Source organism: Lonchura striata, chromosome 1, assembly GCF_050655825.1.
Source record: "Lonchura striata isolate lonStrDom1 chromosome 1, ASM5065582v1, whole genome shotgun sequence".
NCBI classification, from domain to species: Eukaryota; Metazoa; Chordata; class Aves; order Passeriformes; family Estrildidae; genus Lonchura; species Lonchura striata.
The window spans coordinates 24,441,224-24,467,332 of NC_140703.1; the positions used below are offsets into that span (position 1 = coordinate 24,441,224).

General features: G+C 41.0%; 1 long non-coding RNA gene across 1 annotated transcript in view; it reads right to left on the reverse strand.

Moving 5' to 3' along the window:
* Positions 1-26,109, reverse strand: part of LOC144248658 (uncharacterized) — a 176,560-nt gene that overhangs the window by 54,575 nt on the left and 95,876 nt on the right. The window contains exon 4 of the long non-coding RNA XR_014952840.1: positions 1-25,937. This exon is cut by the window's left edge and continues 24,042 nt beyond it. This is a non-coding gene — a long non-coding RNA (uncharacterized LOC144248658). The remainder of the gene's footprint in view (positions 25,938-26,109) is intronic.

Below are 26,109 nucleotides of genomic sequence, written 5' to 3' on the forward strand. Positions count from 1 at the left end.
ATTAGTGATTTTGTTTTAGATAGTGTTTGGGGAGAGTGTTTTGGGGATCCATTTGGGCTATGGAATTCTTTACGGGGGAGCAAACCAAGTTTTAAGATCATGTAGGTCAAAGGAATAAAAAGACCACTTCTTCAACCGGGTTATCTTCAAAACCAAACCAAACCAAAAGAAAGCAAAACAAAACTGTCCTTTTGCCTCCCATATATTAACAATGACCATTTCATCTATCCACAGGGGAAAACAGATACTGCTTATTAGTACTTTACGTATGTCCTAACACCTGCTGAATACACTGGCATACATTTACAGTGAATCATAAACACTTTCTTTATCATTTTTGCAAACCAGATTATTTTCTTTGAAGCTATCAGCAGCTTTGTCATAATATAATACTTCTCTATTCTCATTTTTCAACATACTAAAAATAAACACACAAGCCAGAACTAATAAAAAATCCAATAGAAGTATAAATAGGAATACATTTTTCAGAAACTTCTTCCATTCTTTATAGAAAATAATTCTGTATGCATCTGGTCAGAGAAAGAGCATGTTGGTGGTCTTGGACTCCCCCATTGCCTACCTCAAAGTACAAATAACAAGAGAAACTTGATAAGCACCTATTCACAAAGAAATGGCTCAAACCGAAACAGAGTTGTGGCAGATGGCTTGCACATTTCAGAGGAAGCACAATGAGTGATTTCAGTTTGGAAATTCTGCATGGGACTGGATGTGTGCTGATATGTACAAAGAGGTGAGAGGAAGGGATTCAGACAAAGTCACTGTATCTCTGACTTCTCTGGTGGTTGGTAATGTGTGTGGTATTCAGTAGAACATCAGCAATCATTCCAGGCTACAATGCTTTCTGGTGCCCCCAAGCAGTGCTTTGTAAACCCTGGGAAGATTTCCTCATACATCTGTTCATGGTTGTCACATGAATGAGCTATTTTTGTCATACCTGTGGACAGTAGTTATTTTCATCCTAGTTTATTTACTGCATAAGTGGAAAAGGAATCTTTTTTTAGTCACTATTCAGAGCAACATTCTAATTTTTTTCCACACAAGCCCTCTGCCTATCTTGGTATCTGGACATTTTAGTTCTCTTTTAGGTTAAAGGCAATTACATTGCTCATAACTTCAGCATCACTACCATACATACCATACCATACATAGATCTTTATAAGCAGAAAAAATAACTTATTTTCAAAGGTGAAGAGTTACAATGCAGACCCCACAACACACTCACACATGCACACGCGCATACACACACTTGCCTTTAAATAGAAGGCTTAAAATATTTTTCATGAAGCATTATTGGGATTTGGAACTTCAAGCAAACGTTTCTGAAGACAGGCCAGCTTTTAGAATTCTTATTAGATATTCCTCATCAAAATCTAGGAAATCTGCTTCTATTGTCTTTGCTGCTTTTTCTTCCTCAACTTTAATCTAGTCTCTCCCACTTTTACATCTCGTGAACTGTGGAACCTGCCTAGGTCATGGGATTCATGATATAGGAGAGCCAATATAACTGAAACATGCTGGGATTTCTCCTGTTTTGCAGGCTTTGTAACAGTCTGCAAATTCAGCTATAGTTTCAAGCTGACTTTATTTCCTTACTCCTCCTGCCAAGTGTCTCCTGTGGGACAGCACCCTGTCTTTCATAATAATGGTATGTTTTCCCCAGTGAGCATCTTATAATATGCTGGAAGCTGTATATCACGTTCAGAAGTGCTGACAATTAGTTTGTGTGAAGGAGAACACCATGCAGAGAAAATCAGGAGGCAGTAGTCCTGTGAACAACCACTCTTTCACAGAGATTTTCTTTTCATTTTTGGAAGAAAACAAGTTCTGAAGCAGAATTCATTGGCTCCTATCACAAATCGGATTCAGAATTCCAGGGTGATGTGAGGTGAAGTATAAAAGCTTTGCCATTTTTAGGCTATAGGAAGCATTTACACATCAGAATTAGGCAACTGGCATACGCATGTAAGCAGAAGCAGACCTTGCATGCTTTCTTCCAGATTTATTTAAACATGTCACCATGCAGAAAAGCTGCAGCCTTTCTTGACCAAATTAGAGTTTTACAGTGTCTGTGGTCAGAAGATAAATGGGCAGAAGACCGTGTCCTTAGTTTGATTTACAGGGACATTTTACACTATTCCCTTACCAAAGCAGGGTTTAAAAGGGGTCTATATCTGCTTTAAGACCAGACAAATGCACTGCCAACTTTAAATGCTTATGAAAATCAGGGCATTCATATTTGTGTCTCCAATTTCTCTATCAGATATAAAATATTATTTCCTTTAATTCCTTTATCTCTTATCTTTCTACAAGTGAAACTGTGCTTCATTACATGGTTTGAATTACTGAATGCAGGAAAATCACCATCTTAGCTTCATGTGTGAGATGGTGTGACAACAAGAACACAAAACTGCAAAAGAAAGACCTTTGTACAGACCCTACTTAGATTCAGTGTTTCTATTGCCCTTCCAGTCTGACTTAATAATGTATATGAACAGTTTAAGATCATAAGCAGCTCCTGAGAATATTTTTGTAACGTGTGTTCTGAATCATGTCTGGATACCAGCCAGCAGTGCTGACTCTCTGCTGCTGCAAGTTGCCTCCCTTTCTCTGCATCTCCTCAGGACTGACAGAGTGTGGGAGGAGAGTTTGAGGCCAGAACCTCCCTGCCCTCTTGCCTCCTCCTTTAGGGGCTGGAGGTGGGAAAGCCCTTCTCTGACTTCACTGGAGGAGCATGGGGAAGAATTGGCCTTGAATCTACACCTGTGTATCTCCTGTAAGCTGTCTGATGTAGAAAGCAAAGCTTCCCATCTCAAAGGAGGCTGTTAAAAGGAGTCTGGATCTCAAGGACAAAGAGTAGTATCCCTTTGGGAGAAGGCACAGTGGATACTAATAAGTATTTAAACAAAGTTCAGGGAAAAGGAGCTAGCAGGTAAAGGGAAGAGCAAAGGTGGAATATTAAGCTGCACAGTGGCAGTCTCAATCACCTTGTGAATTATCAGAATCAGAAATCAGTGAGTATTGTAAGTCATGTGCTATTAAAGAAAGGCAAAGTTCATTCTTTGTTATGGCCCCGTGTTGAACCAGCAGTGGTTCCATGCATAGTTCTCAAGTATACCTGGAAAATAGATTGCACATTCCATAGGGGAAAAAAAAAAACCTGAAAAATAAAATAAAATGGATACAATAAATTACCCACCAAACCATGTGCACAAAGAAAATAAAAAGACTGTTTGAACAGCTGGAATTTAAAACTTGTTATATCCCTGAGTTATTTATATTAATAAATGAACAGCTACAATTAAGGTTAAAATTATCATACACACTGGAAGAGAAACAGTCCTGTTATTATGGCTACCAAGAACTCATACCCTGCGACTGTGCTGGTAAAGGGCTCTGTGTTATTGGTGGTAACTTTAGATAGACATAAAAGTGTTTTTAACCACAACCACTTGAAGCACATGAACCGCTGTCCCAGCCCGTGGGGATCAAGAGAGTGCAGGGCTGAGGCTGACGCATTTCTGCTTTCATATTCAGTCCCTTAATACTTTTCTGAAGCTTCAATATTGAAACCAGACTAATGACATTCTCTGTAGCAGCTGCAAAAGTGGTTAGAAACAACCTAACCAAAGTGTACATAGAGGGGTTTTTTATGTTGCCTCTGCAGTTGTTTCTGGACAGAACTTTACTTAAACCTAAGGGAGAAAATGTAGCCTTAAGTCTCTTGGGTTTTTTAAACAAATTGTCTATTATGAGAAGTATCCAGGTTTTCACTCCCAGTCCTAAAGGAGAAAAAGCAGGTCACAAGGCAGCTTAAACCTTTTAAAATATCATTAAATCTTTCCAATCTGCAGTTGGAAACCCTGACTGTGAGGAGCAGAGATTGTGGATGTGGATCATTGTACCTGCACAGAGCCCTTGGAGAAGGTAGTAGAAATTCCTTAGGCAGAATCAAGCACAGAGAAAAAACCCTCAGTATCTGCAAGATCTTGATAAGAGAGATGCAGGAATTCAGCAGAACTGCTTGAAGTAAATACATTTGATCTAATGCTGTCTGAATTCTGATTCCACATTGCCAGTGGAGTTGGTATGTAGCAAGCACAGGGAAGCTCCTCACTTTTGATGAAATGCTCTGGAGGTAGTAAACACTTTTATGTGGACCTCATCCAAGAATGACTAAAGTTAGTGAGGGCAGGATTTCAACCTCAAAGTAATTTATAAAGGTCAGTGAAGTAAAAAGAAAGACTGTTATTGATTTTTATGGGCTTTGAATGCACTTGTTTTTCACCTTTGGGAATTTCAGTCAGATCAGAACTTTGTAAGTCTGATCTGAGCAACAAGAAGTTGTCCTTTTGTTAGGTATTTTCCCACACCCAAAACCACTAAAAACTCTCCCACATTTCAGTATGATTAGCTGTTGCTGTTCAGGTCTGTGGAGAAGGTCCAACCAGAATAAATAAAACCAGGAGAGAAAGCTATACATTTTGGAATCATATTTCATCACTTATGCCACAATATGCATTTTTTTCCAAATGACATTTAATTGCTTTCTTCGGAGGAGCTCCGTTTAAAGCAAGGTTTTCCTAAATAAATCCAGAAGTTTCTACATCTCAGACAAATGACACATCCTGCATTTAATCTGATTTCAAATAATTCCACTTGAAAACATGTTTTCTAATTTTTTTAGGTGGGTAAAATTAAGATAATAAGAATTGAGAAAAAGGATTATTGTTTCCCAGTTCTTTCAGTCAAATTGCATGTTTTCTTTTTTGATTCTCTACGGGGTTTTTTTAATGGTCTGTAAATGAAGCACAAAACTCATATATTAGGGCAAGAAATGAAGGAGATACATCTTGTGCATATGCTTAATAAGGGCTCAGGAAAGTAGTAGGTATTCTGGAAAACCCTGTCTTTCCTATCCCCTTTCTCCTTTCCACACACATGGAGCAAACTCTTCAAATGAGAGAATGGATATGCCAAGTCTAGGAAACACCTCCTATTTCCCACAGAAGGGTAGCTGAAGAACATTATGCAATTTTACATGCTGCACCTGAAAGTTAAGAACTGAAGAAACATTCATGGTACAGCATTCAATGACAACTGCAGATTCACTTGTTTCAGCTCGAGTAGCCACTTGTATGGACTGTGGTCTGTCCTCCTTCAGTCAGGCAGTGGTCCCAGAGAGCTTGGCCAGGCACCATAGAATTTTCCTGTGGAACAGACCTTCCCATAAGTGCTGCTGTATTTCTCATGCAAAACATTCACTATTGCCTTAAGTCCAAGGCTGCCTTCTTGTGGAGTCCATTATTGTCCTACTGTGCTTCCATTCCCTGCATGCAATTCAAGGTCATTGACTTTGGTGGATGGCCAGTTGTTGGATCAGAGCTGCTGAGGCTCTCAGCTGTGATGCAGAGCTCTGGTTAAGCTCCTTTTGGAGCCTGTGTGGAAGGCAGGAGCTGCCTGCCCCTGCACTAAGACTTGAGAAGTTTCAGAGAAGCTGCTTGGATCCTTTGGGTCATGGAGCAGGCTCCTGTATGCAGGAGTGCTGCAGCTTTGCTCAAAGGTAACTGGGGTCTAGACCAAGAGGGAGCAATTATCAACTGCTGCACGGAATCTGCATTACCAGAGCACACAGTACCTGTATAAGCATTTATTTTGAATAGAGTTAGGCACTTATTTTTCTCTTTTTTTTTTCCTTTTTTTTTTTTTTTTTTTTTTAAAGTGAGCAGTAGATGTGGTAAAAGAAATGGAGCTCTGGAGGCAATGAAATAGACAAAAATTTGTTCCAAGATCAACTGAAAGAATTTTGAAGGCTAAAAGGCAATTTTCCTCATTTTCCTTGTATGAAACATTTGTCTACAGAGACAAATGTGCCAGAGTGGTCTGCTGTCGTGGTTTGACATGGAAAAAGAAATTTTCTTAGAAGGAAGAGGTCAGTTTGGATATTGATCAATTGAAGGTGGACATGCCTCTGAGAACACAGAGGGGTTAAAAGCAAAATTCTCAGGAGAACTCGCTCTCTTAAGTTTCAGTCAGCGTGCAGTGCAGACTCTCCCCTGCCTGGTGACGAGCTGGGTGGGGGAGGGGAAAAGCCATGTGGCCTTGGGAGGTAGGCCCAAAGGCGCAGGGACTGGGACCGGGCTGACCCCCTGCAGATGGAAGGCTGGAGAAAACTGAGATGTCTCCATTCCCCCTCCCTTCAGAGTCTCTCTCTCTCTCAAGAGAAAGAGACAGAGGCAGTTTTGTCAGCAGTATGCTGCGGGGAAGGAGAAGAGCGGAGGGGCCTCAAGGTGCCCAGATGCCTGTGGGAGCCGGAGCCTGGGCAGTGAGCCATCCTTGGGAGTTGGGACTTTTAACCCTTCCTTGAGAAATGAAAGCTTTGTGAAATTTTTCTCCTCCTTGACTTGAAAGAGAGGAAGAGAGACAGCTTAGACCCTAGGATGTCAGAAAGAGAAATTCTGGGTGGGAGGAGATGATGGAGTAGCTTTTGGCTAGACTTTTTCTTGGTAGTCACAGACTAAACCGATCTTCTCCTCCAAGAGAGACTGCATTTTAGGAAGATGCTGGTGAGCCAAAGAGACCTGCTTCAGCTGAGAAAAGACAGAAGTAGAGCAAACAGAGAAAAGTTAGGGAGGTTTGTGGTGGTACCTCCTGTCTTCAGAGAAGAAGAAGAGAAGATCTCTGTTCTTAGACCCTCAGCCCCAGGGGAAAATGGGGGGGACTGTAGTCCCAAAAATGAAAAACTGAACTGTTGTTTTTTCCCCTCTTGGCAGGGCATCCTTGAAAGGAAAATCCTAAAAGCAGTCTGTCCATCTGTGCATTGGTGGTGAGAGCACTGTGCATGGGAAAGGAAAAGGGTCACCATGGCAAACTTTTTCTCCAGGCGGTGCCATGTGTGACATGGAAACACATGATGTGGCATCTGTGTTTCTTGGGGGGTCTGTGGCACAAGAGAGGCTCCTCTCTTCCTCGATGGACTGAGTATCGATTGTCTGGAGGGTGGAAACCTGACTGGGGTCCAGATTGTGTCTCGCTGTGGTTTGTTGGAGTTAGGTAGTGGGAGGAGGAATGCTTTGCAAGGTTTTCATTTTAATCTTTGTGTGGGGGGTTTTTTTTCTTTCTTTTTTAATTTATAGTAGTAGCTTAATAAAGTTTTTTTCCTTGTTATTAAGCTTGTGCCTGCTTTGTTCTGTTCTCAATTTCATTTCACAGCATTCAATTGAGAGATTGCATTTTCATGGGGGCGCTGGCATTGTGCCAGTGTCAAACCATGACATCTGCTTTGACATTTTTACTTCTGGTCCTTTTTCATTAGCATACCTTATAAATAAGGAAGCACAAAAAGCTTATTTTAAAAGCAATGATGACCAAAGGGTGGATTAAAATGCTTTGTTTCAGAGTAAATTAAATATCTGGAGCTGTCCAAAAATACCTGTTTGTTGTTTCTATTCTGACCTCTCCAAATGGAATCTAAATAATATTTCTTCAACTTTTTCCACTCACACACCAAGAAAAAAAGCCTTTATTCTTCTTACTGTATTCAGAAGTTGTCAACCATACATGAATTATGTGAGCTATCTTGAGGTACAGTTATGTGACCTAAAATCTATAACTTACCAGGCCAAATACCAAGCATTCTGTATGCTTGAACAAAGATTATTTTGCATTTTAATGAAAAATATACTGCAAGTAAGCTGAGGATTTAGAATTTTCTTATTCTCCTACCTAGAGATACTGTGAACGTCAAACACAGAAGTTGCAGTTAATAAAGTTTAGAAACTTAAAAAAAAAAAGAGAAATTGGCACTGGGGAGCTCCCATGTCTAGTTCTGGTGAGACAGTGGATCTGAAACCTGACATCGGTTCAGACTGGTTTATTGCAGGTGCCACTTGGATATTTATAAATCAATGGGACCAGATGGGATCCACCCTAGGATGATGAGGGAGCTGGCAGATGTGCTTGTGAAGCTGCTCTCCATCATTTATCAGGAGTCGTGGGTCACTGGTGAGGTCCCGGATGATTGGAAACTGGCCAATGTGACACCCATTTGCAAAAAAGGTAGGAAGGAGGATCCTAGTAATTACAGGCCAGTTAGCCTGACCTCAGTACCAGGTAAGATAATGGAACAGTTCATACTTAGTGCTATCACACAGCACTTAAAAGATGGCCAGGGTATCAGACCCAGTCAGCATGGGTTTACAAAGGGTAGGTCATATCTGACCAACCTGGTCTCCTTCTATGACCAGGTGACTCGTCTGGTAGATGCAGGAAGGGCTGTGGATGTTGTCTATTTAGACTTCAGCAAGGCTTTTGATACTGTTTCCCATAGCATACTCCTGGAAAAGCTGACAGCCCATGGCTTGGATGGGAGAACCCTTAGCTGGGCTAGGAACTGGCTGGATGGCTGGGCCCAGAAAGTGGTGGTGAACAGTGCTGCATCCAGCTGGGGCCAGTCACTAGTAGTGTCCCTCAGGGCTCTGTGCTGGGACCAGCTCTCTTTAATATTTTTATAGATGACATGGATGAGGGCATTGAGTCCTTCATGAGTAAATTTGCAGGTGACACTAAGCTGGGAGATTTGGATCGATTGGACGGATGGGCAGAGTCAACAGCATGAAGTTTAATAAGTCAAAGTGCTGAGTTCTGCATTTTGGACACAAAAATCCCCTACAGTGTTACAGGTTTGGGACAGTATGGCTGGACAGTGTCCAGACAGAAAGGGACCTGAGGGTGTTGGTCGACAGCCGGTTGAATATGAGCCAGCAGTGTGCCCTCATGGCCAAGAAGGCCAATGGCATCCTGGCCTGCATTAGGAATTGTGTGACCAGCAGGAGTAGGGAGGTTATTCTTCCCCTATACTTGGTGCTGGTGAGACCACATCTTGAGTGCTGTGTCCAGTTCTGGGCCATTCAGTTCAGGAAGGACATAGAGATACTTGAGAGCGTCCAGAGGAGGGCAACAAGGCTGGTGAGGGGCTTGGAACACTAGACCTATGAGGAATGTTTGAGGGAGTTTGGGTTATTTAGCCTGGAGAAGAGGAGGCTTAGAGGTGACCTTATTGCCCTCTACAGCTTCCTGAAGGGAGGCTGCAGACAGGTGGGGGTTGATCTCTTCCACTGTGCAGCAACTGGCAGAACAAGAGGACACAGTCTCAAGCTACGTCAGGGAAGATTTAGGTTGGATATTAGGAAAAAAATTTCCACTGAAAGAATAATAAAATACTGGAATTGTCTTCTTAGGGAGGTGGTGGAATCACCATCTCTGGATATGTTTAAAAAAAGACTGGATTTGGTACTTGGTGCTATAGTCTAATTGTGGTGTTAGGGCACAGGTTGGACTTGATGATTTTAGAGGTCTCTTCCAACCTCATTATTCTGTGATTCTGTGACTGTGATTCTGTGATTCTGTGATTCTGTGATTCTGTGATTGCCTGCCTTACATCTGGGTCAATGCAATTAAAGCAAAAGAACACAAGAAAAGTATCATAGTTTGGTACAACTGAAAGAAAAGGTCTATGATAAGGGGATAATTTGCAAAGTTTTTCAGGTTTTGGAAGTTAGATGTGGTCCTTGTAGGAGACTGGGAGGACCAGGGACAGTCAAAATATGAATGACATTTCCTTCAGTACATCGACATTATTTTTCATCATGCAAAGTGTTTGTTATTTTAGTGCCCTTTAAAGAGCACTGCTCTTCAGAAGCCACAATCTGCATGAATCAGGCCCCAGAAGTTATGAGAACTTCTACTCTGTGACCTCTACCAAAAGCACAGTGCACAGGGCATACAGGCATTTTGTGTGCACAGCCCAGCAGGCAAAGGGCTGCTCACAGCGCTGTGCCATATCCATACACCATTCATGTCTGCAGGATTTAAGATGCATTCAGACACTGGCATCCTAAAGATAGAAGGTCAGATATTCCCCAGACACATTCTCTGTGCCACAGGGATACTTCAACAGTAACAAAGTGCTACTACAGCTGTCAATGAAAAAGACAACTACAACTGCATCCCTTCTTCTCATCCCTTAAAAAAGGCAGCAGAGACAATGCAGGTATTTTGACATGTGAACCCAACTACTAAGAAAAGCAGGGTGTTAATACGTGTATACACTCAGTATGTGTATTTGTGTGTGTGTGGCTGGCATGAATGCTCACAGCAGTCAATTACCTGTATCAGGTGTGTTCCATGGGACTCTTCACAGTCCTGGCACCTTGACTGCTCAGCCTGGTGACCTGGCTCTGATCCCCCTGAACCTGCATTCTATACAAGGAGTTGTGACAGTGTGTATCTCTGAGAGTCAGGATGCAGCCAGAGTAGGTACACAGAGCATACAGCTGAGAAGTTATCCTAGATCTGACTGATGAGAGAACATCTACACAAACAGCCAGCAATGTTAAGCCTTGTAGTAAAAACTTATTTTCTCAATTTTCCATTAATACTTTTCACTGAGGTCATGGCACTCATGATCCTAATTCCACAGACCAGAAAGCCATCTGAGCAGTGAGAGGCAAGCAACACTGCTGCTGTCCTCCGGCAACAGTGATGGAAAGGAATCTCATATCTTTTTAGTTCTTAGTCCACTGGCAGCCTTATTGTTGCACAGATTGAGAGCTCTACTCCAGGTCGCTGAGGTATCATGAAGTGTGTTGTACATTAATTACACAAAGAGACAGGAGAGCCATTGCATCCAGAAGTATGTAATGTAACATATTAAATTCAAATATATAATATTGGAAGCGCACATACAATCGAAAATGCATAAGTTGATATGGAGACAAAATTTTTATAGTAATTTAAGTGATTTTTCAGTTACTTAGACCCCCTGAAAAAGAGGATATAAAGTCACCCAGTTCCATGCACATGAAATAGCAGACCAAAGACCTCCCTAGGTCCTCCCTCTGACGAGAACAAACAGTGAAGCTCTTCCAAGAGCAATTCAGTGTCAGTGCTCTGGGTCAATTCCTCTGGGAGCCTTTCTCTGAATACTGTCAAGATGTATTGGTGAAATTAAGGAAGCAGTGAGTTAACCTAGATGATAAAAGATAACTGGTAAAGGTAACATCTTAATACATCCATAGCTTTTACTCAACACTAGCTACTAAATTTTTTGCTTTATTTTCTCTGTTACTTTAATGTTTAGGATATACTGACCTCTCAGTCAATTCTAGACCTCTTTGCATACCAAGTGAGGGTATGCAAAGCAATTTATTCCCAGCACAGTATATGGAGAATATACAGACTTTGGGTTGGTTTTGGGAAGGATAGAGTTAATCTTGTTCATAGCAGTTCCTATAGAGCTTTGGATTTGTGATGAAAACAGTGTTGAGCACCCAGGCAGGTTTTAGGCACTCTGATCAGTGCTTGCACAGCACCATTTCTCATGACAGCAAGGCTGAGGGTTCACAGGAGGCTGGGAAGAGACACAGTGGGGACAGCTGATCCCAAATGACCACAGGGATATTCACACCGTAAGACGTTGTGCTTAGCAATAAAAACTGAGAGAAGAAGGAGGAAGGGGGGGCATCTGCAGTGACGGTGTTTGCCTTCCTGAGTCATCAACACATATGATGGAACCCAGCCTTCCTGGCAGGGCTGAACACCTGCTTGTCCATGGGAAGTAGAAAATTAATTCGCTGTTTCACTTTGCTTGTGCATACAACTGCCTTTATTATTAAACTGCCTTTATCTCTAAACACAAATTTTCTCACTTCAATCCTCTCAATTCTCTCCCTCATTCAGCTGGGAGAGAGTGAGTGAGCAATCTGGGTGGGAGTGAACTGCCTGTCAGGGCTAACCCACAGCATCTCCTAACATGCATGTTACAGTACATTTTTCCTTGGCATTCACTGTACATGCACATCTATCATGTCACAGCTCAGATGTGCTTAGAAGTCATCGACTTGGTATTATGAGATTTCACAGCTTCTGTCCTCAAGGGTGAGATGTAGGTTAATACTGTTTTTCAGAGTCTTAGATATACAATGTAAAAGCAAACAAATAAGCCTCTGAAGGGCACAATTTTTGCTACTGTGAACTAGGAATTGAGGCTGTGATGTGAATTTACCAAAAGAAAAGCTAGTACACATTCTGCTTAAGAGGTACCTTTTCCAACTTTAATGATTCTATGATTCTACCTCAGTTAATATCTGATAAAGCAAATGAACAACCTACAGAAACTGGAAGCCAAATGAGACAGGTTTTATGCTTGCACTGTATAGCTATCCAGTTGACAGCCATTGTTAGAGACAAGTGCATCAGCAGGGAGAATTTGTACAGCTGGCTTGCAACATGCAGTCAGCACAAAAGCTTAATGGATCCTTGGCAGAAATTAGGCTGGCAGAGCTTTGACCCAATGAGCACAAATCAATAATCTGATCAATGACCAGAGACCTCTGCCAGTCTTTAGGAAACAAATTACCCATCATATGCCAATCCAAGCAATTCACTTTCTGATTTTGTGATGGCTGTGCAGGGAGCATTGCTTTCATTTCCCTCCCCAGAACACCCCCAGCAGCAAAAGCAGAAGTTACAAGCCCGTTGATGGCCACTTACAAAGCTAAGCTCAACTGCAATTTGCTGCTGTTGAAGTCTGTAAAGATAAATCTGTGCTCACCACCTAAAGGATAGGTCTCTTATGTTCTTGAAGAGATTATTCAATGCACACAATGACAAAATTACCTCTTTTTAACAAAAAGAGTTTTCTTTAACCTTTCAAAACTGTGGCAATCCTATCCACTCCTTTTGGCTCGTCTGGCTTGGTATGCCTCCAAGTGTGAGCTGCAGCTCATTTTCTCCAAGGCAGAGAAGAAAGGACTTGCTGAAATTACTGCATCAAGGCATAAACTGTCTTTGGACATTGCAAATACTAAAATTTTACATGGGTTCAAAGAGAAATAGAAATTCATAGAAGACAAGTCCACTGAGGACTGCTAAATTCAACCATATGTAGCTCAGAAACCCCTGAGCTGCAAGTGGCTGGCAGCAAGGAGGGTATTTGGGGAAAAATACTGAGCATGCCTGTTTTCTTTGTATACTTCTTGGCTCATGTTGGAAGCAGGATACAGTGCTAATACGAACTTTGGTCTGATTCAGAGCGGCTGCTCATATATGTTGTATTAGTTAAAGAATCACATCTTCCATGCAGAAAAACTCTCTGCAATTAAAATAAATTTGTATTTTCCTGGCTAGTTTCAAAACTGCAGAAAGCATTTACAGCTTCCACTTTCCCCGACCCTGAATGACCTAACACCACAACCTCCCAGCTTGTGGCTCTGCTGCTTAACCTAGAGTCCACGGCTTGGTGCCACAGGTGGCATGAAGCCAGCAACACTCTGGTACCTCGTGTCTGGTGGAGAGCTGTGCCTGGGAACACATACGGCTGTGACAGGGCGTGTGCTTGTGTGGCACAGCATTTCACCAGCCAGGCTAACCCCTCTTGGCTCCGGAGCTGTGACTGCCCATCCCTGTCTGGGAGCCTCCCAGGGCTGGTGTGTGGGACAGGAGCCAGCAGCGGGCAGGAAGGGCAGGGGCACCTGGCACCAGTGCTGCCACCAAAGCAAACCCGGTGGAACCATGGCTGGGCTGCCTGCGATTATCATTTCTGCAGCTTCCAAGCCACCCTTCAGTACTTCCCATGGCCCTTGGGGGCAACACGACCTTCACTTCGAAAAACACTGTTGCAGGACAAGCAATCAGGGAGGGAGAGGCTGCTGACAAGGTGCAGCTGTGGATCTGGGTTAAATAAAAAGTTATTATTCCGTATTAATGGCTGCTCACTGGTCCCGGCACACAGCAAATGGCAAATGTGAGCCATTCGCAGCAGATATATATTTTTTAAAATTAGCCTGCTAAAGTAAAACCCAAATGTAAGTGAAACCAAAAACAAGGCCTTGGGCTTTAAAAGGACATGAAACAGAATGAGTGCATACATATTAACTTTCTGGTGAGAAGATATCTTTTCTTAAGCAGAAACAAGCACAAATATGGTTTCTGAAAAACCAATGCTAGAAATCAAGATTATAATTTATGCTTTTTCTATATTTACTGTTTTGTGGGGTTTTTTTCCAAACTAATGGCCACAATCCTTCTCCCTGACTTATTTTGCTTTGGGTAAAATAAAGCATACTCCTTAGGGGTGCCAGCTCCTGAAATTGCAATAATCACTAATAATGACCATGTGCAACCATTATTGTTTAGTCAGATCTTCTTGTGATTCTGATCTTCATCTGATTCTTCTTGTAGCTTTTTTTTTATGCAACACAAAACACAATAAAAACATCCCTCTGCCATCAAAATGAGAAATGAAAATGACTAAAGTATTTAACAATATTTCAGAAAAAAATGCATATTTCCAGCTGAGGGTGGAAAATAACAGCACTAAATGATAATTACAGTATAAATAAATAATGAGCTAATTAACAGGTCTAGGCTGGGAGATGAGTTGAAATACATTCGGTCATGTCTGGCAAGGTCAGGAGCATATCAACCTACTGAAAACTAGAGCATTTTTTGAAAGTTCTCTCCATTGAAAAATTCTCCTTAGATTGTCAGCGTCTCTTCGTGCAACATCTTGGGAGCTACACTAGGTAGGATTTACTGAATCCTAGCCATCTACCAGGGAATTTCTGAAGACTTCTGCCACATCTGCTGCCCAAACTTTACCACATTCAATACATGCACATATTTGGAAAAGCAAATCTAGGCAAGTGAGAAAATATTATGATGCATTCCACTGTTTCATGTTAAAGAGACAGTATGAAATCAAATTAAGCCTTTTTTGGGGAAAAGTATATTGGAAGAGAAATTAAGCCCAAAGCTAAGGAAATATTCTCAGGAAATTAAATACAAAAGCATTCCTTTCTTTGGAATATGCTTTTCTACTCTTTTGTCAGAATGTACTGTATTTGGAATACAACGAAGCTCCAGCTTCTACAAAGGCTTTCAGACAGGCAATGTTGCTGAAAGATCTGTGTGGAGCCCTGGAAAGAACCCTGCATGGACTGGGACTTACTCCTTTCTATTTCAACAAAAGAAAATATAATATTTTTTCCATTGTTGTGCAATCTAACTCATTACTGTTGAAAATGCTGAAAGTTGCACCAGTGACTGTTTGGAGGTCCAGCTGGATTTATGGCTGATTACACAGTTTTGAGAAGCTGCTATTTTTTGTCTAGTAAAATAAATCCCTAGAATGTGTTGGTAACCTCATAGTACAGGACAAGGCAGCAAAGTTGGCTGACAGAATGGAATGGTTAGAAGAGACCAGTGTGAGCTGATGTTCCCCAAAAGACACAAACAGCTTTTCCAAGAATAGGTGGGAAAGGAGGTGTACAACTGTCCCAAGATATTTTTTGCTGCCCAAGAACTGACTAATGAAAAGGCCAAGATGTCTCATTCATACAGATGAATATCCATAGGAATCATCTCCAATGCAGATGGACAACAAGAGGGACCCAAAAATGTATAAATAGTTACTCCTGAGTCCTAGACAAGATCAGGTCCCAAGAATCAGGGAAATTCAGTAGTTTTGGTAGGGTCTGTACTGACACACTCAGAGATTTATGACCTTTCATAAGCCACTGTGTGGGTATAATAATAGGATATGACAGTAAATGGTTGCTTCATCTTTGTTGCCAACATCTTTGCCTAGCAGCTTACAGGTAGTCTTTCCTTCTGAGCAGCAAAGAACTTCAGCTAGAGCCACTTAATCTCAGTGAACACCACCTATTTTTTGCTCTGATGCAAAACTCCTCTTGGAGAGCAAAGAAAGGGAATCCACTCTTCATTTTTCAGCAACAGAAAAGAGGACGCATTGGTTGATTAAATTAACTTATTAACTGTTGGTTAAATAGGTAGAAACCAAATGCAAGAGAGGTTTTCAGAAAGCTTTGTCTATACCATGGTTTAGATGTGTACTAGTAGTGCAATTGGTGTCTAACAATCATACATTACAATGCATAGGAAAGGTTGATTTCCTATAGTTTTGTTTCCTACAATGGAGAGTTCTCTTTGTCATGGATGGGCGAAATGGGACCTAATACCACTGTAACTGGAGTGGCTGCCACAGAGTTGACAGACATACATTTTCCTGGTTTACAAAAATATCAGACTGGAATGAAAAAGTTAAAAGCTCACCCAAGATATTATTCTTTAGCCATGAAAATAGTTACATGTTTGAAAGCATTCATCACTTTATCACCACTTTGCAACATTCCAATGTGTTTTACATTTTTTCTTACTCTTATTAAATATGCCACTAACATTTCTTATTATTAGAAAAGAATGTATTAAGAAAAAAACACTCTGAAATACTTTCTAAACTTTTCTACAACTTCTATAGCTTGTGTGTGCTTCCTATTACTACCCACCATTCATTTATTTCCATTTTTTTCTTCCTGTGATGCTATTTGTTAACTAATCAACCATTCAAAACTAAATGCTGGATGTGCTTCACTGTTATTCTATATCTACTAAGAGACTTTTTGACATTTCATGTTTTAAGATGCTGTTATAACTTAGTTAAACTTTTACTAGTTCAGTTGAATTTTCCATGCCTGGTGTTTGTTCCAGGCTGTTGTTATTAGTGTGTTTTTAAATTTCAAGAGTCATGGTTGAATTGTTTCTAAGAAGGAAGTTAGGGAAAAATAAGTTTTTCCCACATTTGAAAAAAAATTAGGCCATTTATTGGACGCAACTTGTTTAATACTTTAAAGAATGTATATAAAATTTGGCAGGGGAAGGGACATCCCTGCCAGGAGTCCTTTTTGCTGTCTTTGTGAAAGCTTTTTAAAAAAATGCATTTCACACATCCTTAGTAAAGCCCTTGATTTTCTAGTATCTATGATCTCTGGAGACTCTAGCCCCACAAAGCACGGTCAGCACTCCCTAGGTGGGCCCTGCTGCCAAGCCAGGCTAGGGCTACTGGGGCCAGGACAGCAGTGGTTGCTGTCCCAGCATGGAATAGGAAGCCCACTGAAGCAAACTCAGTAGTGTATGTGCTGGACAGTATAAATAAAAAAGAGTTATTGAAAGTAGTGACTGTAATGTCAGACTGAAACCAGTGTTGTGTGCCTGTGAGAGACTGGCTGAATGGAGAGACAAGTGACTGAAGGAAGAGTCAGTGGGATCAGACAAAAAACACAAGGGTTGCCAAATTCAAGGGTTTTTTCTTGGTTTTATTGTTAAAACTGAAAAATGTTGTTAGAAACTGATTTCTGATTTTTATATTATTCCAGTGCAACAATGTTGATGACTTCAAGTGGAGTTACTGTCATTTTTTGGCAGCAGTATGAAGAGCAGAATTGGATCCTCCAGTTGCACTGGAAAACTTTCTGCCTTTCAAATGCACCAGTAAGAATTATGGCTTTCTATGTGCCTGTTACAAATGTGTTCAGCCCTGGAACACATCAAGTTGTTCTACAGACCTACAACAGTTCTCAAATGTCACATGCAGCAAACTAGGATTCTTTCAGCAAGAACAGTCAAGAAAGGCAGAAATGCATGGACCTTCCATAACTTTAAATAATGTTCTTCCAAGTGAATAATGACATATTTGGTTTGCTGCATTTTTCTTTATATTGAAGATGCCTTCATAGCAGGTGAAGAAAAGAAGCAAACCAGTTGCTTATCAGACAGGTTGAGCCATACAGAAGTGTTTGAATTAGAAATGTCATGAAAGCAGCCACTTAGAAGCTTTGTTTCCATATGAATATTGGTCTATTTAATCTACTTTGATGAGTGTTTACTTTTGAATAAAGTATGTGTACCCAAGTAAAACAAAAACCACTGCCACACCTGGCCATACTCTCCAGAGTGGATATAAAACACTTGATGTGTACAAAGCTCACTCTGGGATGGAGCACTACAGCAGGAGGTGAGAGGCCTCCAAGTCCTGACTCACAAACCCCCCACATTCTGCTCCCTAAATATGGCTGGCTGTCAAGTAAGTCTTCCCCAAAACTGGAAACTAAGCACATTATTCACCTCTGAAAGGCTCCATCGGTCAGGTTTCTGTTAACCCTACATTCTTCATTTGACCACTCATACGGGAAAACCCGATGACTTTACACAAAAGGGAAATCAGTGGCCTGGATATTGCATCCATTTTTAAAGCAAGAGATTTTGAAAAGAAAAAAAACCAAACCTCTGAGCAAAACCTTATTAAGGCACATAAAAAATAAAATTTGTGAACACATGCTGATGAACAGAAAAACTCTGTTAAAACAGAGTAGCTGGAAGAGAGAGAACAAATGGGAGAAGCAGATGAAATGAGGAACAAATGTAGACATAATGATTAATTTATTTTAGAATGGACAGAAGCATTTATCCATAACTGTCTGCAATGAAACATACATATTTTTCTATGTATACAGTTTTGAGTTGGTACAGAGGCATTTTGTGATCTTGAGTGGAAAGGCAAGAGGGAATGTTTTTCTGTTTTTCTGGCCCTTGCTCAGAAAAGGATGTGATTTGTCTTTTGTGGGAGTTAAGAACATATTGTATCATTTTTCTGAACTGGAGTTTCTATGAAGAGATTCTTCATGCTATGAAAATGTTATGTCTCTAGCTATCAAAAGTCTCTAGATCTCAGTGATACTTTGCACTTACAACCTAATGATATTTTGAAACCTACTGAGTTTAAACTGCTGATTTATCACTCATTCATATCAAAACAAAGATTTGTTTATTTTTCCAGTTTTATGCTGTGATAATTCACTTTAGTGCATTTAAACTAGGAAAACATGGCACAGAATGTAAGTAGAACTTTTGATTAAAGAAAATATGCAGAAACAACACTATTAAGACACCAGTATCAAGCACTAAAATGTGAGGGGGAGTTTCAGAATCAATTGCTGCTTGATCAAAATAATTGTGGCCTTCCTGCATGCAGACATTTTCTACTGCAACCTTTAATCATATGTCATCTATTACATTTTCCACACAGAAACTCTATTTGTCCAATGGACAAAAAGGATGGTTCAAACTTTAAACAAAATACTGAATTATTGTCTTTGTCATGTGATGTGCAGCTGCCTCAGTCCCAGAACCTCTCCATTTCTCAGAGGAAATGACATTGATCTCTCAGTCAAGGGCCACAAGGCCTGCTGATTAAAGCATTATACACAAGCTAAGTATTGCTAATACCTTAACATAAATCCAGATGACAACTAAAAAACAATCAGAAAGATTTTGCAGAGAACCCATTATTGACTGATATAAGCAAATAAGGCTAGTGTAGGAAAATACTGAATTTTAGCCACATTCCAGAATTTGTATAGAACAGCACCAAACCATGTTATGCCCATAAGCCCCTTGCTTAGCTGACATAAATCTATCAAGATGTCACTAACATGCTATCTGACAGCTGTTACATGAAAAGTGCTGGCTCTGCTACAACAACTCGGGGAAAAATAGCAACTATGCAGATGAGAGGAGCTGCCTGAAATCCCTCTCAGCAAAGCTGAATTTCAAGGACAGTGATTCCATCATACCTGGCCTTTATAGTATCAGCTGTGGGCAGATGGTTTTTTTGATCAGTGGATTTTAACACAACTTCAAAACAGCAACAGAAACGGTGATTCTGGTGTTGTTAGCTGTAATTTTAACATCATGTAAGTACGTATCCTCATATTCAGAAGTCATTCATTCTTGAATTCTTGCAGAAATGACAACTGAAGTGACAATTAAACTGGGAGACAAAAACTCTTTTCTGGAGGGTTTTCAGGAACCAATTGAGAACTGCTGTGCCTTGAAAGAAATGAGAAGAAAATTACTGCCAAAGGAGATTTCTTTCATTCAGAATTATTTCAAGATATCAACTTCATATCACTTTCAGGTCTTTTACCAAGCTCTCTTACTACAGATAATTTCTTAATATGTTTAAAGCAGTGATTGCCTGACTACCTTTGCTCTTCTAAGTTTTCAAGGGCCCAGTTACCAGCAAGGTAATAATCAGAAGCCACACACTCTAAATGCCTAAGAGGATGTAAAATATGGGATGGATAGTGTTGGCATGGGGACTGTGAGGTCAGGATTTTACGATTAGTTTTCGCATACCCTTTCAGGATGACTTTGTGAAGATCTTCTCCAGATGAAAATGTTTGAAGGTGTAATACTTAAGATCACCCTATAAAATTACCTTCCTCATTTCCTTCTCTGACTTACGTATTTTTATTGTGGTCAGGCAGATTTAATGTTTTTTTGGGAGATCCAAACAAATAGGGTTCCTAAATAGGGTTCTTTCCACAGCATGAGTAATTAACAAAAGTAATTTAATTTATATCCTCTTCATGTATATTCTTTTGAAGTCCTCTTATCAGTTACAATGTAAAAATTATAGCAATGTCTTATTATCCAGATTTATCTTAGTGGGTGTGTGTGTTGGGGCACATCCTTCCTCTTTCAAGGTTAAAATGAAATACATGACCAAAAACGATGGGCTGTGGTACAGCATCTTATGGAGAATAGAATTCTCAATAATTCATAGTATCAATTTAAAATGTAAAGGCAATGAGCACTGGGGAGCCTGTACCAGAGAGAATGGTGAAAAGCCATTAACCTGAAATATTTATGGAGAATCTTCAGTTCAACACTATGTCTGCACACTGATCTATCACTTGAAGGAATGAGTTAGAATTATTTGCTTTGTCTGCCTCTCAAGACCTTTTTGGCCCATTAGAAAAGAGTGCTTGTTTGGGGTTTTTTTTTATATTTTTGATCAATAAATGCATTAATTCCACATTTCTTTAGGTGTCCATTCATGAACCTGCTTCATGGAGGCAAAGGTTATATCTAGGCACCTAGAAATTAATAGCACTGATGGGAAAATACATCTACTTTCTCACATTTATAAAAATGTTTTCATAAGAAAACTTTTTTTAAAAGCAAGCATTTTTAGTCAACTAAATATTGCTTTGTGTCAAGAAAGCTGTTGGGAAAACCTCCAGTGCTGGTAAGAGCCATGTTTTCATGGATTTAGTAAGAAAAAGACATCAAAGTATTGGCTGGATTGTTTCATTTTTATTGCAGTTTTGGGGAATATTTAAAACCATGGTGCTAGACTTACTGCAATGCCCAATATCCCTGGAAACCGATGATGCAGAAATGGAAGCAGTGAATGGAAGCACATCAAACTAACAGTTACAGTCTCCAGAAACTTGAGCCACTTCAGTGCTAAGCCCAGCAAGGATTAGTGATCTCTTTCCTGACTGGGAACAGCATGCAGGAGGCCAGGATAAATGGCAGGGGCATGAGAATGCAGTGTCTTTATATCCATGCTCACTGTATCAGCAGCTTCCCTGAGTGTCTGCCTGAGAGAGATCTAAACTTTATGGGATGGCACCCCACAGCAGCTGGAAGACCAGCTGTGGGAAGTTCAAATACTGGGGTCCCATTGAGCCTTTTTTTAAATAGGAATTTAAAGGAAAATTATTTGCTAAGTCCCTTCAGTGGTATTATCAGGGCTCCAAGCCAGACCAGTTACAGAGACCCAAAGTAACCTGGAATTGCATCAGTTTTAACTTGCTGTCCAATAAGAGAAAAATATGATACCAGGGGGCTAGAGAGACTTAAAAAGGTTTCAGTCAGAGAGACCAGATGAAGAAAGGTGATCAGAAATGAATTCCAGGGCCTTTCCAATGATAAACTTCTTCAGGACAGCTAAGAAAATGAGGTGGAAATTATGTGATTTCACCTTCTCTGGAAGGGGGAAGGGGAACTTTAGGAAGTTCAACACCAAAATGCTCTGTTAAGAAAGTGGACACTTTTTATGCCTGGCATATTATGGTATATGGTGAATTGTGTAAATCATACAGTATATCCAGGATAATGGTAGGCTTTTATGCAGATATAACCTATATATAAGACTCTCGCACATCCCCTCTATACACTGCATTTTTACAGAAGGATTATTAAATTGCAGCTGATTTTTGTTTTTAAGATGGAAGGACATTGTGGGATAAGTAGGCTCCTTTGCACGGTTGGGGTGTAGGGAGGCAGAGATCTCTGAAGCTTGCTCTTAGGGAAAGAGGTTTATTGGGGGTGTAGGAAGGCCCGTGCTTCGTGCTCTCAGGCGTAGCACGTGGTCGGGCTTAGGAGGACGGGGGAGGGGAGAGAGAAACGGAGGGTTTAGGAGAGGGGAAGCCCCAGAGGGTGAGGAGGGAGGAAGTCCAAGAGCATGGCCGCTCAGAGCCCCCTTTTCAGGGGCTCCCAGGTGGGCTGGGACAAGGCATGGGCCAATGGGGTTACAGACTCTGTTTTAGGGGCAGGTACAGAGGTGCGGGATGAACCACAATCTTTTGCGGGGTGGGATGGAACAGTCCATTTCACTCCAGGATTCATCCAAGGGTAGAAGTGATATTCGGCTAGCTAAGATAACAATCATATCTATCTATCCTCTGCAACAGGACATAAATCCTATATTAATGTATTTTCATTGTTTGTCCCCTATGAATCAAAATAATGAGTTTTTCCAAATATTTCCATGGCTGATACATTTTTATTATTGCATATTAATAACACCCTTTATCTTTACACAGTCATGCAAGGTGAATCTGCTGTGGAGTAAAGGTCCAACTCATTGCTGTTCTCCAAAAGACAACTTGTAGTCAATATATTTGAAAGTTTTTCACAGACTTGTCACATTATATAGCTTTTAAAATTAATTTCATGTTGAGGAGAAGTGGAAGGAGGGAAAGGACTTCAGACAGGGGTCCCCAGTTGCTGCAATATAATACCATGAAGAGATAAAGAGACAAAGCAATTTTAGAAATGCTTTGCATTTATTTGTGCATTTGTGATATCTTCCTATCAGCATGTGCTTCTACCAATGTTCTAATTTCACTTAATCAGCTCTTCCCTTCTATAATGTTCTGTATGTGAAAATAATCATATCTGCTCTCAAGTTTAATCTCATGAGGCCAAAGCAATACAGCTCTTATAAACTTCCCTCATAAAATATGTTCCTCACTTCCCATTTTAATTACTGAGCCTCTACATGTCTTCCAGTGTGAATTCATCTTTGTGGAGCACAGATTACTTGAATTTTCCACTAATGCTTTGTACAACACTGTACAGGGAGAGATGCTGTGTTGTTTGGAATGTTTATCCTAGCTCCACGCACACATCACTTACTTAGTGTGACAGTGACAACTGACAGTCATGTTCAGGCTGCTGTTAGGTATTTAATGCTACGTGTTCTTCTTGACTTCCTCTGCTGTCAGTGGTGGGAATGATCAGCTGGGCCCACTTTATCCTTTCCTCAGAAATATATCTGAAATAACTGGCCAGGACTGCCCTCAGAAAAGGTCTTGGCCTCTCTCAAAGGACCTCAGAGAGGATGCTGGGAGGCATTTCAGATTATGCATCTGTCTTTCAGATGTTAGGTGTTAGCTGTTTCAAGTGTTAGGACTCTTGGTCACAGGATCTTTTCTCCCAAGGGAATGAAGTCACTGACATGAGTTTTCACGACAGGAATTCACAGACCCAAATGGATTCTTTATCCAGCGAATGAAGGAAAGTTAAGCACACAAGAAAACAACTAAGGAAAAAAGGCGTGTTGGGCAAGAGCTGCCTAAAACAGATGAGCAAAAATGGTCAAACGAGCAGAGCAACTACAGTCCTGCCACTTACACAGTTACTGAAAACGGCATGGTTTTTGCTACAAGTCATCCCTTTTGGCACAACTGCTATTGCTTTCTTTAGAGAAAAAAAAAGATGGGCAAAGGTGAGAACAGTGCTTTGTTTCCTATCACAGTGCAAGGAGTGGAACACAGGCTCTGAAAGGAGAAGCCTCACAAGTCCAGGGGGTTTGAGCTCATGTCTGTCCTCTCCCAAGGTAATAATCTCAGCTCCAAGTATCTAGCTGTGATGTGGAAACTATAGCACTTAGGAAAGCCATACAATGCTGTAAGGCCTGGAAGTTAACAAATAGAGAGGACCTACTTTTTATTTCAATTCTTTTGCTTACTTATTTTTGTCTTGCTCCTGAGTATAGGCACCTAGATTCCTGCTGAGACTAGAAGCCTCCATTTTTTTCCAGATTTCAGTCCTCAGTTCCTTACTCAGCAAAGTTTTCAGGGATGCTCTCAGCTTTCCCCAGATTGCTGGGACTGCAACTCCATTCCTGGAGATCTAAAGAGGCTGCCAGAAACAAATTGGAGTCTCTGGGAAATAGCGTGGAAAACCAGAATTGTTCTATAACTCTAAAATCAGACCCCTGTTTATTTTGATGTCCAAACACAGATTTAAATATTTAACTTCAGGCTGTGCACTTGAAAGATCTGTCTTTAAAAACCCTTTAAAATCCTCTCTGAGGTGGTTTGGGGTCACTGAATCTCATCTGGCTTCCCATAATTTCCCCTCTGACAGCACACAAACAGCACAGCTCTAGGACAGCCCATACAGACGCCATGGCAGCACAGGAGGCAGCAGGAGAAGGGCAGTGGTGGGGTGGAGGCAGTGGTGGGGCTCACTGTCCTCACTGGTCCCAGCACCCTGCAGACACTCAGCCCCAGCACAGGCCTCTGAGCAGCTCCATGACAGCAGAAACAGCCCTGGAGGATGAAAGGACAGTCTGCCTCCTCTGTGATCTCAGGGACGAATAACCTGGTTTGGGTTAAAAACATCCATTATACTTTTACTTATGAAACACCTGTGGAAAGGCAATGTGAGCCTCCTGAGGCACAGCAACCCTTACTAGAAGCTGCAAGCCTCCAGCTGGGCACTCTGTAATGAACCTCCATAATCATCTTGGGGTTTTTATCAGGCAGCTTGAGCCTTGCCTGTGTGCACCAGTCAAGCGAGGAGAAAGAAGCTCAGATTGGGAGGCTGGCCAGAATAGGAAGCATGGCAAGACCCTCCACTGCCATGTAGGCACTGATGACTGTGCAAAGAGGGATACAGGCAGCCACCTCAAAGTAGCAGGGCCAAAAATCAATCTCAGTGAGCAAGAGTTCACTGGCTGGAACAGCACCAGGCCGCTTGGAAATAGATAATAACACTGCCTCTACTTCACTTTCATAAGTTGGTGTTCACTCACCTTACAGTGAGAAATTCATGTTGGCAGAAGAAAAGAGAGAGTTTGACACAAGATATTCATCTTGCTTTTCCCCTGAACGCAGAGCCCATTAGTGTTCTCCAGACCATGCTTTGGCAAGAACAGCTTTTAACATTTTAAATTAATGTCTTATTTTACCTCAGTGAAACTTGTTGAGCTGGCAGTCTTTATGACTGAAGCCCTTTATTGAACACAAAGCACTTCCTGGGATGACACAACCAGAAGTGACACTGTTCCCTCCCATTTTATACTGCACAAAAAGAAGAAGCTGCTGTACTAATGATAGACTATATCCAACTACGAATAAAAATACTATGTTCCCACCACTAAAGCTACTCCTGGAACTCCTCAGGGTTCTTTTATTTCTAGGACCTGTCAATCATAAAACAGTTACTTCAACCCTCTGATGGTATTTATAAACTGATATACACTCCTATAAAAGATAGCATTTTAAAATTCTGGATGACTGCCCATGGGCTTGCAGTCCCTCCCTCACTAGACATTGATTTGTTCTCCTTCAAGGAGAATAATATTCACTACGTGTCCTGGTTTGAAAAACAAAACCAGTGAGAGGCTCTACGTCAGAAATACAATCTACTAGGAAAAAGGGAACAAAGAACCAAATACATACAATAGCACAAAAGAAGAACCACTGACAGAGTTAGAAATACAACCTGACACTTGCTGGCTAGGGCGGTGGTGGTAGCACATATGGTTCTGTCTAAGCAGTGTCTTGTAGACTGATGCAGTTTCCCTCTGGAGTTCCAGTGTAGAGAAGGTCTCAGCTGTTCTTCTTGGAAGAGGGGATCTACTTGCTGTCTGCACAACCCTGCTTATATCCTTGATGGCATCGTTTGGCTCCTCCCTATGGGGCAGAGCATCTCACAATAGAATGCTGTGGTCTTATCAGTCATGTGGCTAAAAGAACAGGTCCTCCTGGAGGGATTTATCTCTGAGTCACGAGATAAGGAAAGAAAGGGATTGCAGCTCAAGGTGGTAATGGAATACACCCCAATATTATAACCTAGGACACTACA